This window comes from Salvelinus sp. IW2-2015, unplaced genomic scaffold (assembly GCF_002910315.2).
Source record: "Salvelinus sp. IW2-2015 unplaced genomic scaffold, ASM291031v2 Un_scaffold4242, whole genome shotgun sequence".
In the NCBI taxonomy this organism is placed as follows: Eukaryota; Metazoa; Chordata; class Actinopteri; order Salmoniformes; family Salmonidae; genus Salvelinus; species Salvelinus sp. IW2-2015.
In genome coordinates this window covers 1-13938 of record NW_019945513.1, presented here as the reverse complement: position 1 = coordinate 13938, position 13938 = coordinate 1, and the positions used below count along the sequence as shown (strand labels likewise).

General features: G+C 41.0%; 1 pseudogene; it reads right to left on the bottom strand.

The window, feature by feature from the left end:
- Positions 1–6450: 6450 nt before the first annotated feature.
- Positions 6451–11458, bottom strand: LOC112077058 (transcription factor MafG-like; annotated as a pseudogene).
- Positions 11459–13938: the final 2480 nt, after the last annotated feature.

The following is a 13938-nucleotide window of genomic DNA, read 5'->3' as shown; positions in this document are numbered from 1 at the left end:
ACAACAGAAGTGGATAAGTTGGCGTCGGAGAACGCCAGCATGAGGGTGGAGCTCGATCACCTGAGGTCAATACGAGGCTCTACAGAGTTTTGCAAGGACTGTGGCGAGAGCCCCGGAGTGGGGTTAGGGTCGGGGTCGAGGGGAGGTGGTGGGGTTGGGTCGGTGATCGGGCCACTCAACCGGGGAAAGTGGCGGCGACGAGTGTCTCACGATAGTGAAGTCGAAAAACGGACGCGCGGTCTTAGTAGCGGGCTGGGTCAAGGAGGGATGAGAGAAAAAGGGAGGGAAGGAGAGGAGGATGAGGAAGATTAGGACTATTTAAAAATGAAAACCATTGGTCAGTGCATCGTCATTGAGCACAGGACAGAATTTAATCAGGTGAGGTGGCCCCCCTTTGAGAAAATATCACGCCCTGGATAGTAATTACTGTGTTTCTACTGTTATTTTGTAACTGTTGTACACGAGGTCCAACGTTGTAATTTGATGTAATGTAGTTATGTTGTGTCATGGAACACTGTGAACTTCATCCGTGGCTGACGTTCGTTTTGGTATCATTCTAATTTGGCGTGTTTTCTCTGAAAAACAATTTTTTTACCCAACGGGCTTCCGTACTCACAGGCACTTCCTTGTTTTGCAGAAACAGCTTGCAGAGCCATCATTTAATTTAATTTTTTATCATAAAAATGACAGAGAATTGTATTTTGTAACCGCTCATTGCACAAGAGAGACAAGATACTTTCAGAAAAGTGAGGATCTTCAGGAAGAGGTTGTTTAGGTTATTTTACATTTTTTTGGTACCGTTCACACCTTTTTTCTCCCCAATTGGTAGTTACGTCTTGTCCCATCGCTGAAACTCCCGTACGACTTGGGAGAGGCAAAGATTGAGAGCCATGCGTCCTCCGAAACATGACCCTGCCAAGAACCAGAAGCCAGCCACACAATGTGTCGTAGGAAACACAGTACAACTGCCGACCGAAGTCAGCGTGCATGCGCCCGGCCCACCACAAGGAGTCGCTAGAGCACGATGGCCAATGTGCACCCTTGGTCTGTAATGACGCCACTCGGGAGGCCTAAAGAGGGTGTGTTTCATCACAGGTACCTGTGTGTTTACCTGTGCTAATTGTTATGCACTGACCATTATCACCATATCCAATCTCCATACAGGCCAGAGGGGTCTAGGCATCTATCGCCAAGTGTTGTCCTGTTCCTGTCTGTCTGGGAGTTGTGTACTATACTGTAGTATTAGCTATCGGGATTACATTGACTGACACGTGTTTATGTGACTAGGCAATTACTCCATTAAACTAACTGAAAGATCAACTTTTAGTCAAAAATGTATAGAATTAAATATAGTCAATTTTGAATGTTTTTCTAATTTATTGTAGATTTTATTTTGTTTCGTTTTTTGGGAATGGCAATAACATACTAACGTTACTATTGACTATGAGGTATTTTGTTGACATGGCCAATATTTCAACTGTCAAAATAATTATTAAAAATAATTTTTATTTTCAGTTTTTAAATAGTGGACTGTTCAATCTGTTGTTGGGTTTAATTCTCACAAGTTTTACCATAAGTTATCAGTGTGAGTGACGTTACGTATTCTTCAAAGGATTCTTTGTCTACATATGGTCACATCTTGAATTTTATAAATTACACTTGAGTATCTTTACATTATTTATAATAGATCTTTAAAAAATAATCAAGGTAAAAAGTGTTTGATATCTCCTCTTTTTTGCAATTGTACCAAAAGTGCTTAACTATTGAAGTTGATAGCTTTGTTTTTCAGTGACTAGGCGCGTGTGGTTGTTATGGTGACCGTGAGGCGGCGCGTGGTGGTGTGACGTTGTAATGTACAGTACGTGACGAGTAATGATAATATTATTGTTCACTATTGTTGTTATGGATACGTGATGCTGTTTTAATTTAAAGCGGGTGATGTAATCGAAGGTACCTATGCTCAGCCCATATCCTTATGTAGTGGTGGTGGTGTATTAATTGACAATGTTTATTAATACTTAATACACGTGTTATTAATGTGGTTATAAACATGCATTACATAATTACAAAGTCTCTCTGAATAGAACTGTTTATTTTAGCAACTCAAAAAAACGCAATGTATAAAAACCTGAATATTCCAGATGAGTTCTCCACAACTGGGAGAATAAAGAGAGTTGGGTACAAGATACAGCGTATCCTAGATACCCAAACTACTGCAAGGGCGTAAAGACTGGTATTGGGCCTACGATTACATCACCGTGCTCTTTGAATAAGTTATATTTTTGTGACGTGATTTATATAATTATTTTATTTTCTCTGTATATAATTTATATGTATGGATATGTTTAATGCAGACTGCATTGCCATGTTTTCGTTTGTTTTTTATCCTATTCTGTAAATGCCAGGGAGTAACACTGTTGTCTGCTATCTGTTTTATATAGGGCCGGGTCATAAAAATCCTCATTCAAGAATTATAGAATGCAAGTTTCCCTACCGAGATGGCCTTTCCATTCTACTGTTCAAAATAAATTCTGTGGGCCGGGTATGGTTTGGTCTGTCTAAAAGCAGGGTTTTCCCACAGACATGAAGTGTGGTTGCAGCATTTTTTGCCTGTCCAGTTTTACCCACGTAGTTCTTTTGTTTATTTGAGTACTTAGTTGAATTATCGCAACTTCTAGAGTACAAATGATCAATTTCACATGGTTTTATAATCACCCTTCTATTGCCGTTAACTAGTATCAAACCTAGACAATATTGAATATGTTTTGCTTCATCTTTATAATAGGTTGGGGAAACCCTGCCATAGGCTTTTAATGGAAGTTACTGCTGTGCAGTAGATGGGAATGCTCTGCTCTCTCTCTCTTTCACACAGTAGCTAAATGGGGCAGGAAAGGGGGGAGGAAGGTAGGAGGAAAGGGGGTGTTAAAAGTACAAAACTGTTAAAGCCACAGGAATGGTTGCACTGAAACCCATCTGCGGGTTTGATCAACCGAGAAAGTACAGAGTGCTGCAAATCTCGACTGAAAAGTTTGATAAGAAAGAACCCTTTTCTTATCTCTTTTAACGTTGAAACTCACACATCTGGCATTTAGGTGTATGTACTGTATGTAGTGATATACATGTATAAAATCTATCTTGATTCTCTTTTAAATGGCAAAAAAATATATTGTTGACTGGTGATCTGTGAAATTGTTCTGATTGAGATTTTTGGTCCTCGTAATTCTCTCCCCCCCCCCCCCCCCCCCTTGCTTTTGTAACTTCTGATGTTGTTCTACTTTTGACTGTGGTAAGTCCTGTGGCGTTTTCAACATTCTGTAGCAATGTGTTAAATGTTTTTTGGAGAAACATTTAATATATCAAATTAGATAACGTAAAGCAAAAAGTGCCACCACCCAGTTATATTAGTTCAGTTTGTTTAGTCTTGATTGTTTTGTTGATTTGTTCTCCTCTCGTTGTCGAGCACACATGAATGTTGTCGTGTGACTGTTGTCAAGTGAACGTCTATATTGAAAAAACTGGGTGGGGCTTGAGGAAGGAGGCGAGCTGAACTGCTAGAGCTTGATGGGTAGTGATGTCGTGGCTGGTCGTCTAAAGTTGTTGTCAGCTTAATAAACTGCAGGTACAGTGTGACTGAGGTCAATATCTTTTATACAAAGTGTTATCTATATAACCCCCCCCTCCCCATACACCACATGTTGGGTGCAACTGGTGAGCTATGACTATATGACTCAGGGGTGTTTCTGTCTATGCCTCCCAATGACACCCTATTCCCTTCATAGGGCCCTGTCAAAAGTAGTGCACTATAAAGGGAATTAGGTGTAATTTGGGACACAGTCTGTGTGTGTCTCCAAAGTATACAATGATCAGTGAAAAGCTATGAAAACAAGTAGTAGAGTTTGTGAATATGGGAATTATCAGTAAAAATTACCTGGAAATGTAAAAAAATCTGTGTTTTGTAAAATGTTCTCTATGGGGTGTAATACATTATTATATCGAGTGTCACAGTACTTTGTATGGGGAAAACCCTAAAGTGACAGTGAGTCCATTTCATTGTAAGTATTTATAAAATTCATAACAATATTGTACTTTTTTTGCTATTTGTAGATAAGTAATGCTGATGTATTGGTAACCATGGGAATTAACTGTTTTGTCATCGATCCTTTAATTTATTGATGTACATACTGTTTGTTTGTTGATAAACAGTTGACTTTATTTTGTATATGACCAATAAACAGAATTTGAAGAGGACAAACTGTATCTTCCCTATTGTTCCATAGTTATGTAGCCTGGGTCCAGATCACTTTGGGCTGTTAAGCCATGAGCCAGCAGACAGCCTGACAGGGACCATAGGATTGGCAAGACTGCACAAACTGATCTGGGACCAGGCTATAGGCTATAAAGTGACTATATGATGATGCCTGAATAAGTCTTTGTAGTTTAGTCAATTTGAAGACTTTTTTCAAGTCCTAGGTGCATTTTATAGTCTATCCTGTTGCTTTATATTACAGTATTCAGTAGTCTGCTGAATGTCTGAGATAAGGTGTTTCTTCTGGTCAGTTCATATTTATTTCAACTTCAAAGTTGGCATCCCAAATGGCACCCTATTCCCTTCTTTTTTGTGCACTACTCGTCAAAAGCAGTGCACTGTATAGGGAATAGGGTGCCATTTGGGACAGAGACAACACCTTATTTTCTCTTTCCAGTGGAATCCAGTTAAAAGTGTGGCGAGGAGGATGACCTAATTCCAGTACCTCTCAGTGGTGGACATATTTCTGGCCCAGATATTAGTACAAAAGGGCAGAGGCCTCAGTGCCTGATCTAGACGTGGTTTATCGCTATACTGTGACGGATTGATATGTTCCTAGGTGCTAAGTAGTGCACTATATAGAGAATAGGGCGCCAGGATGCATAGGGCTCTGGCAAAAGTTGTACACTATTATAATGAAAAGGGGCCATCCTCTGTCTGCCCTAGTTCTATCAACACTATCCATCCACAACATGTATCTGACCAGGCTCCATTTTCTCTCCCTCCATCCTCCTCTCACTGCTCACTGACCATTTGTGACCTCTTAATTACGTGAGAAACGCTTGAATATGATTTATAACATGACATTGTGTTTTAGACCCATGGACTTCCCGTTTACGAAAGAAAAATAGGTAACATTATGCATAGCAATGTTGACCCATCGACCTTACATGGACAGATACTTTATGCAGCACATTTATATAGAATAGAAACAAACTAATACAAATAAAATGTATTTACAGTGGACGTATACCTTAGTGTAGAATCATCACCATAATTGCTAAGATCAGCATTTATTTTGCTGATTCGTAATTTCATTACAGCGGTCCAATGGACGTGCTACCAATAAACATCAAGATCTCTTGTATGTAGTTTTTCTACTGTTTATTACTGTTCGCATAATGAACCATATTGTGTTTACTCAACCTTTAGCCAGTAACGTCTTAGGTGGCAGTAGCAAATAACGAAGAAGATTAGTTGTCTGTCAAAATATGGAGAGTTGTAAAATACGAACCGGAGTATGTTTCAGCAATTTCGCCATGTTTGCCAACTAGCACTTTCAAAAACAGTCATCTCAAGATAAAACAACTTATTATATACACAATATATAGGTTAACTCATGACATATAGACGTACTTAAAATTGGACTTGGAGTTATTATTGTGTTCAATCTGATCCAAATCCACCTGGTGTGTTAACCATGACGTGAATTGTAGAGCCCCTGACAGTTTCTCCAAACTGTCCAGTTTGTCTCTCGAGGAGGCGGGTAAAATGTAACATACAAATGATCTCTCTTGCAAATTCGTTTAATGTATTATTTTAAAGCCATTCACTAAGCAATATTTTGTCGACTGTTTGTAAACTTTGCATTCTATTATATTTAACGTTGTGTTGTTTGATAAAGTTGGCGCTATTTTGTTGAATGATTAGTTGACCGTTAGCTAACTTTCTAGATAACGTTAGCTGCTAGCTAGATTAGCTAACAACAAGTTTAAAAAAAAACAATAGTTATTTCGTGATCATCAAATAATGCAGTGCTCTAAAAACGAATGACGAAACATATAGTTTTGTTACAGAGATGGAAGATATGAACAGTTCACACAACGCCGACTTTACGAACTGAAAAGGAAGGATAGCAACGACAACAACAAGAACCAACACCGGACACTGGAATCACCATGGACTCGCCACGGATCATCAGCTATCCGTTCCACGGCAATACCCATCCTTCCTCCATTGGTAAGGCTTCTTGTTGCTGTATAACTCTATGGATATCACTACTTACATGTTAGTGTTATGTTGTCTTGCCAACTCCTATGGTCCCTGTCATGGCTGTCTGCTGGCTCATGGCTTATACAGCCCAAAGTGATCTGGACCCAGGCTACATAACTATGGAACAATAGGGAAGATACAGTTTGTCCTCTTCAAATTCTGTTTATTGGTCATATACAAAATAAAGTCAACTGTTTATCAACAAACAATACAGTATGTACATCAATAAATTAAAGGATCGATGACAAAACAGTTAATTCCCATGGTTACCAATACATCAGCATTACTTATCTACAAATAGCAAAAAAAGTACAATAATTTAGTTATGAATTTATAAATACTTACAATGAAATGGACTCACTGTCACTTTAGGGTRTTTCCCCATACAAAGTACTGTGACACTCGATATAATAATGTATTACACCCCATAGAGAACATTTTACAAAACACMGATTTTTTTACATTTCCAGGTAATTTRTTACTRATAATTCCCATATTCACAAACTCTACTACTTSTTTTCATAGCTTTTCACTGATCATTGTATACTTTGGAKACACACACAGACTGTGTCCCAAATTACACCTAATTCCCTTTATAGTGCACTACTTTTGACCAGGGCCCTATGAAGGGAATAGGGTGTCATTTGGGAGGCATAGACAGAAACACCCCTGAGTCATATAGTCATATGCTCACCAGTTGACCCAACATGTGGTGTGTTATGGGGAGGGGAGGGGGGGTTATATAGATAAGCACTTTGTATAAAAGATATTGACCTCAGTCACACTGTACCTGCAGTTTATTAAGCTGGCAACAACTTTTAGACCACCAACCACGACATCACTACTCATCAAGCTCTAGCAGTTCTAGCTCCGCCTCCTTCCTCAAGCCCCACCCAGTTTTTGCATATATAGACGTTCACTTGACAACAGTCACCACGACAACTTCATTGTGTGCTCGACAACGAGAGGAGAACAAATCAACAAAACAATCAAGACTAAACAAACTGAACTAATATAACTTGGTGGTGGCACTTTTTGCTTTACGTTATCTAATTTGAATATATTAAAATGTTTCTCCAAAAACATTTAACACATTGCTCAGAGAATGTTGAAAACGCCACAGGACTTACCACAGTCAAAAGTAGAACAACATCAGAAGTTACAAAAGCAATGGGGGGGGGGGGGGGAGATTACGAGGACAAAAACTCCATCAGAAACAATTTCACAGAACCAGTCAACAATATATTTTTTGCCCATTTAAAAGAGAATCAAGATAGATTTTTACATGTATATCACTACATACAGTACTACACCTAAATGCCAGATGTGTGAGTTTCAACGTTAAAGAGATAAGAAAAGGTTCTTTCTTATCAAACCTTTTCAGTCGAGATTTGCAGCACTCTGTACTTTCTCGGTTGATCAAACCCGCAGATGGGTTATCAGTGCAACCATTCCWGTGGCTTTAACAGTTTTTGTACTTTTAACACCCCCCTTTCCTCCTACCTTCCTCCCCCCTTTCCTGCCCATTTAGCTACTGTGTGAARAGAGAGAGAGCAGAGCATTCCCATCTACTGCACAGCAGTAACTTCCATTAAAGCCTATGGCAGGGTTTCCCCAACCTATTATGAAGATGAAGCAAAACATATTCAATATTGTCTAGGTTTGATAACTAGTTAACGGCAATAGAAGGGTGATTATAAAACCATGTGGAAATTGATCAATTGTACTCTAGAAGTTGCGGATAATTCAACTAAGTACTCAAATAACAAAAGAACCTACGTGGGTAAAACTGGACAGGCAAAAAAATGCTGCAACAAACTTCATGTCTGTGGGAAAACCCTGCTTTTAGACAGACCAAACCATACCCGGCCCACAGAATTATATTGAACAGTAGAATGGAAATGGGCCATCTAGGTACGGGAAACTTGCATTCTATAATTCCTGAATGAGAGGATTTCTATGACCCGGCCCCTATATAAACAGATAGCAGACAACAGTGTTACTTCCCTGGCATTTACAGAATAGGATAAACAAACAAAGGAAAACATCGGCAATGCAGTCTGCATTAAACATATCCATACATATAAATTATATACAGAGAAAATAAAATAATTATATAAATCACGTCACAAAAATATAACTTATTCAAAGAGCACGGGTGATGTAATCGTAGGCCCATATACCAGTCTTTACGCCCTTGCAGTAGTTTGGGTATCCTAGGATACGCTGTATCTTGTACMCAATCTCTTTATTCTCCCAGTTTGGAGAACTCATCTGGAATATTCAGGTTTTTATACATTTAGACGTTTTWTTGAGTTGCTAAATAAACAGTTCCTATTCAGAGAGACTTTGTAATTTATGTAATGCATGTTTATAACACATTAATAACACGTGTATTAAGTATTAATAAACATTGTCAATTAATACAACCACCACCACTACATAAGGATATGGGCTGAGCATAGGTACCTTCGATTACATCACCCGCTTTAAATTAAAACAGCATCACGTATCCATAACAACAACATAGTGAACAATAATATTATCATTACCTCGTCACGTACTGTACATTACAACGTCACACCACCACGCGCCAGCCTCACGGTCACCATAACAACCACACGCGCCTAGTCACTAGAAAAACAAAGCTATCAACTTCAATAGTTAAGCCACTTTTGGTACAATTGCAAAAAAGAGGAGATATCAAACACTTTTTACCTTGATTATTTTTTAAAGATCTWTTATAAATAATGTAAAGATACTCAATGTAATTTATAAAATTCAAGATGTGACCATATGTAGACAAAGAATCCTTTGAAGAATACGTAACGTCACTCACACTGATAACTTTATGGTAAAACTTGTGAGAATTAAACCCAACTAACAGATTGAACAGTCCACTATTTAAAAACTGAAAATAAAAATTATTTTTAAATAATTATTTTGACAGTTGAAATATTGGCCATGTCAACAAAATACCTCATAGTCATAGTAACGTTAGTATGTTATTGCCATTCCCAAAAAACGAAACAAAATAAAATCTAACAATAAATTAGAAAAACATTCAAATTGACTATATTTAAATTCTATACATTTTTGACTAAAATGTTGATCTTTCAGTGAATGGAGTAATTGCCTAGTCACATAAACACGTGTCAGTCAATGTAATCCCGATAGCTAATACTACAGTATAGTACACAACTCCCAGACAGACAGGAACAGGACAACACTTGGCGATTAGATGCCTAGACCCCTCTGGCCTGTATGGAGATTGGKAATATGGTGATAATTGGTCAGTGCATAACATTAAGCACAGGTAAACACACAGGTACCTGTGATGAAACACASCCTCTTTAGGCCTCCCGAGTGGCGTCATTACAGACCAAGGGYGCACAATTGGCCCATCGTGCTCTAGCGACTCCTTGTGGTGGGCCGGGCGCATGCAYGCTGACTTCGGTCGGCAGTTGTACTGTGTTTCCTACGACACATTGGTGYGGCTGGCTTCTGGTTCTTGGCAGGGTCATGTTTCGGAGGACGCATGGCTCTCAATCTTTGCCTCTCCCAAGTCYGTACGGGAGTTTCAGCGATGGGACAAGACTGTAACTACCAATTGGGGAGAAAAAAGGGTGAACRGTACCAAAAAAATGTAAAATAACCWAAACAACCTCTTCCTGAAGATCCTCACTTTTCTGAAAGTATCTTGTCTCTCTTGTGCAATGAGCGGTTACAAAATACAATTCTCTGTCATTTTTATGATAAAAAATTAAATAAATTGATGGCTCTGCAAGCTGTTTCTGCAAAACAAGGAAGTGCCTGTGAGTACGGAAGCCCGTTGGGTAAAAAAWRATTGTTTTCAGAGAAAACACGRCCAAATAGAATGATACCAAAACGAACGTCAGCCACGGATGAAGTTCACAGTGTTCCATGACACAACATAACTACATTACATCAAATTACAACGTTGGACCTCGTGTACAACAGTTACAAAATAACAGTAGAAACACAGTAATTACTATCCAGGGCGTGATATTTTCTCAAAGGGGGGCCACCTCACCTGATTAAATTCTGTCCTGTGCTCAATGACGATGCACTGAACCAATGGTTTCATTTTAAATAGTCCTAATTCCTTCCTCCCTCCTCTCCTTCCCTCCCTTTTTCCTCTCATCCCTCCTTGACCCAGCCCGCTACTAAGACCGCGCGTCCGTTTTCGACTTCACTATCGTGATGACACCTGTCGCCGCCACTTTCCCCGGTATGAGTGGCCGATCACCGACCCAACCCCACCACCTCCCCTCTGACCCCGACCCCTAACCCCACTCCCGGCTCCTCGCCACAGTCCTTGCAAAACTCTGTAAGAGCCTCGTACTTGACCTCAGGTGATCGAGCTCCACCTCATGCTGGCGTTCTCCGACGCCAACTTATCCACTTCCTGTTGAAGCTGTGACTTCTGCTTCTCCAGCTCCTCTCTCTGGGTGACCCGTTTGACCCGGCAGCTGGCGGCGTAGCCACGGTTCTTCAGGGTGCGCCGGCGCTGTTTAAGCTGCAGGATCTCATCCTTGGTGAGGCGCGGAGGTGCTGGTTGAGCTCCCGGACGCATAGTCACCAGCTCATCATCTGTCAGGGTGGTCCCATTCTCCCCGGCTCCCTCTCACCTGAGGGGGGATGGGGGGAGGGAGGGAGGAGGGGAAGGGAGGGAGGGAGGAGAGGAGGAGAGGGGAGGGGAGAGGGGGAGGAGAGTGTGAGGAGGGAGGAGAGGGGAGGAGAGAGAGGTGAGTTAGGAAGAAGACATGGAGAGGCCTAGTACACTGTCAAACTCATTCCAGCGGAGGTCCTTGTGTCTGCCAGTTTTCGCTCCACCCTTGTACTTGATTGATGATATTAAGGCACTAATTAGAAAGGAACTCCCTCACCTGGTTGTCTAGATCTTAACTGAGAAGAGAAACCATTTTTGTTGCTTCTCTCCCGTGAATGAGTTTGACGCCTCTGCAGTAGCAGGTAAGAGAGAAAATACCTTACTTGGATACATGATCATATATTTCTGTCTGTGTGAGATTCAAACAAGCAAGTCCACATCATTCCAGCGCCAGTTCTCACCTTCAAGGCCTTGTTTCCCTTATTAGTGGTCGACATGCCACGAGAACCACCCCCCTCTGAACACACCTGCACACAGGAGGGAGAGAGAAAAGACATAATATGACATTTGAAATGTCTTTATTATTTTGGAACTTCTGTGAGTGGAATGTTTACTGTTCATTTTTGTTGTTTATTTCACTTTTGTTTATTATCTACTTCACTTGCTTTGGCAATGTTAACATATGTTTCCCATGCCAATAAAGGCCTTCAATTGAAATTGAATTGAGAGAGAGCGCGAGAAGAGGAGGCAGTGCTTAGCTCAGTATAAGAAAATCTGCAACTCATCCACAAACTGTCACAGTGAAAGTGAGAACAGACACTCAAAGAAACACACACAGACACTTCCTGTTTKTTGGTGGTTAGTGTGGCAGTGCCTGTGGTGYCAGAGCTCTAGAACAYCCATCAAGCSTTCTGATTGGTTGGCCAGGGACCAACAGGGAGAGAGATATGAGTATTTGGACAGAGTCCAGGGGAATACCATACACACGGAAAGAGAGAGTAGTAGATGAAGAGAGAGAAAGACACAATRACATTTGAAATGTAATGYTTACTGTTCATTTTTATTGTTTATTAACATATGTTTCYCATGCCAATAAAGCCCTTAAATTGAAATTGAATTGAAAGACCAACAAAAAGAGAGAAGGGACAAACACGAGGGCTGTGAATGAGATGAGATCAATTCCACACACAGAGGTGCTAGCTGGGTCATTGCTCCACACAACAAGCCTCATTCAGTCAGAGGTGTGAAGACGCTGTCCCATAGCACTGTGTGTGTGTGTGTGTGTGTGTGTGTGTGTGTGTGTGTGTGTGTGTGTGTGTGTATGTGTGTGTGGATGTTTGATGAAGGGCAGCCATTGTTACAAACGCTGAGCGATCATCATGAGACCAGTCGGATGACTCAGCGTATTCCTGACCTCACACTCTTTCCCTCTCCTTTACACTCTCTCTCTTCAATCCCTCCTCACCTCTTCCCACCCCTTCTCTTTCTCTCCCTTTCTCTCGCTCTGTTCTATCGCTCCCTCCTCCTCCCTCCCCACCCTTCTTTCTCTCCCCTCTCCTTTCCCACTACGCCTCATCCCCCATCCATACTTCTTTCTCTCCCCTTTATACTCCCCCCTCTAAACCTCATCCTCTCTCCTGTTTGGTGGGGGACACTCTACTCCTTTGTCCTTCCTGTTTCACTTCTCCCTCATCTTTCTCTCTTAACTCACCCTTTTCTGTTGTCTTTCTGCATTTCACACTGCCTGCAAGTTAATAACTCTCCTCTCTCTCTAATTCACAATTAGCCGGCAGTCGTAGCATGACAAGATTGACCTCTCTCTCGTCAACCCCAACACTGCCTAGATCAATAGGACCCGCTCTCTGGGGATGGGATGGACAGGGTCGAGAAGGAATAAATGTGAGTGGAGGCTCTGAGGTTTTTATTTTCCTAATGAAGAAGAAAAATTATGAATTCATTGAAAAACAATGTAGGCCATATCGAGAAGCTGCTGTGGTCTTTTCAACGTCCATTCTATCACACACCACCACCACACCACACACACACACACAACACAACAAACCACACACCCACCCACACACACACACACACAACACACCACACCAACACCACCGAGTATTGTACAGCTAACCTTGTAGGGACATACAATCCAGGTCCCATTCAAAATCCTATTTTCCACTAAACCCACATAACCCTAAAACCTAACCCCTAACTCCTAACCCTAACTCTAACCTTAACCCTAACCCTAACCCTAACCCAAAAACCTAAACTTTATCGCTAACCCTAAACACACTAACCGCTAAGCCTCCGATAACCTACAACTAGACCATAGCTCCTAACCTTAATATCTTAACTATCTAATTCTAAACCCTAACCACATAATTTCATTAACCCTGAACCCGTAAACCCCGCTAGAAATTAGCATTTGACCTCTGTGGGCGACTAACAAAACCGTGTCCCCAGTTGGTCAATTTTTACTTCTGCTTTACTACTGCTTGTAGGACCTTCTAGGTCCCCACAAAGAATAGTAAACACGCTCCACACACACAACAACAAACACACACACAACACACACACACACACAACACACACCACCACACCACACACACCCACCACACCCACACACACACCCACACACACACACACACACACACCACCCACACACAGCACACACACACACACACACAAAGTCCTGAGCTTCCAGGAATCGTGTCGCCAAGGCGAAGTCTCCTCTACCTATATAATTCACTAATGTTGGACACTACCTTTACCTACTCAATAATGACACCAAAACAGTACAACGGATATTACTAGTACTACTACTACTACTGCTACTGCTGCTACAGCTGACTTACTACATATTACTGCCTGCTACTACTGCTACTAGCCTAATATTGTACTGCTGCTCAATACTACTGCCCTGACTTACTGCTTAGTTACTGCTACCTGCTAACTACTTACTGCTACTACCTACTGCTACGTTTGCCTATTTCTCTCTCCTTGAGTG